At 36.8% G+C, this 1,868-nt stretch overlaps 1 pseudogene; it reads left to right on the plus strand.

The window, feature by feature from the left end:
- The first annotated feature begins 1,006 nt into the window (after positions 1-1,006).
- Positions 1,007-1,552, plus strand: LOC132492403 (large ribosomal subunit protein uL22-like; annotated as a pseudogene).
- The last annotated feature ends 316 nt before the right edge of the window (positions 1,553-1,868 follow it).

The following is a 1,868-nucleotide window of genomic DNA, read 5'->3' on the forward strand; positions in this document are numbered from 1 at the left end:
CTTATTTGCAAAACAGAAATAGAGACACAGATGTAGAGAACAAACATATGGATACCGAGGTGGGAGGGGTAGTGGGATGAACTGGGAGATTGGGATTAACATATATACACAATTGACACTATGTATAAAATAGATAACCAATGAGAACCTACCATATACCACAGGGAACTCTACTCAATGCTCTGTGGTGACCTAAATGGGAAAGAAATCCAAAAAAGAGGGGATATATGTATATCTATAACTGATTCACTTTGCTGTACAGCAGAAACTAACACAACATTGTAAAGCAACTCTACTCCAATAAAAAAAAAAAGAATGAAATAATGCCATTTTCAGCAACATGGATGGACCTAGAGATTATCATACTAAATGAAGTAAGCCAGACAGAGAAAGACAAATATCATGTGATATTACCTATATGTGGAATCTAGAATATGATATAAATGAACTTATTTACAAAACAGAAACAGCATCATAACATAGAAAACAAATATATAGTTACAAAAGGAAAGGAGGTGGGGGAGGGATAAATTAGGAGTATGGGATTAACAGATACACACTACCATATATAAAACAACGAGGATTTACTGTAGAGCACAGGGAACTATATTCAGTATCCTGTAATAACCTATAATAGAAAAGTATTGAAAAAAATATATATTGGGTTGGCCAAAAATTTCGTCCGAGTTTTTCTGTACAATCTTATATATATATAATCGAATCACTGTGCTGTACACCTGAAACTAACACAATATTGTAAATTAACTATACTTAATTTTTTAAAAAAAGATTCTGAAGACAGCCATTAAAAAAAAAAAAAGGAACAACTCTGGAAAGAGTTGGGGGAGAGCATTCCAGGAAGTGTAACCACACCTGCAAACCCTACTTGGGAATTCAAGGAAGAGACCGGTGTAGCTGGAGCTTAGCAAACAGGATTGGTAGGTGAGAGCTTCAAGAAGCATCATGGTATCCTTTTCAAGTAAGCGGCCTGAGGTGACCTCTAAAAATGGTTTGCTATTCACTTGACCCAGAAAACCCCACAAAATCATGCAAGTCAAGAGGTTCAAATCTTTGTGTTCACTTCAAGAATATTCGTGAAACTGCATCTAAAAAGCACCAAGTATCTGAAGGATGTCACTTTACAGAAGCAATGTGTGCCATTCCATTGTTACAGTGGTGGAGTTGGTAGGTGTGCCCAGGCCAAACAGTAGGGCTGGACGCAGGGTCAGTGGCCCAAAAAGAGTTCTGAATTTTTATGGCACATGCTCAAAAATGCAGAGAGTAATGCTGAAGTTAACGGCTTAGACGTAGGACTCTCTGGTCACTGAGCACATACAGGTTCACACACAGGTGAACAAAGCCCCCGAGATGTGGCACAGGACTTACAGAGCTCATGGTCAAATCAACCCATACATGAGCTCTCCCTGCCACATTGAGATGATCCTTACTGAAAAAGAACAGATTGTTCCTAAACCGGAACAGGAGGTTGCACAGAAGAAAAAGATATCCCAGAAAAAAACTGAAGAAGCAAAAACTGATGGCCCAGGAATAAATGCTGTAAAAAAAAAATGCAAATAAAAGTTAAAAAACCCCATCATAGTAAAGATCTAAATGTTTCCCTAAATTCATTGGGAAGGGTTTACATGGGAAGGGATGTGGCTAAGAAATTTAAATTATTAATGTTTAAGAAGTTTCAAGCAAGATGCTACCAGAAAACTACTAGAGCTAATCAATGAATTTGGTAAAGTAGCAGGATACAAAATTAATGCACAGAAATCTCTTGCATTCCTATAAACTAATGATGAAAAATCTGAAAGTGAAATTAAGAAAACACTCCCATTTACCATTGCAACAAAAAGAATAAAATA

This window comes from Mesoplodon densirostris, chromosome 6 (genome assembly GCF_025265405.1).
Source record: "Mesoplodon densirostris isolate mMesDen1 chromosome 6, mMesDen1 primary haplotype, whole genome shotgun sequence".
NCBI classification, from domain to species: Eukaryota; Metazoa; Chordata; class Mammalia; order Artiodactyla; family Ziphiidae; genus Mesoplodon; species Mesoplodon densirostris.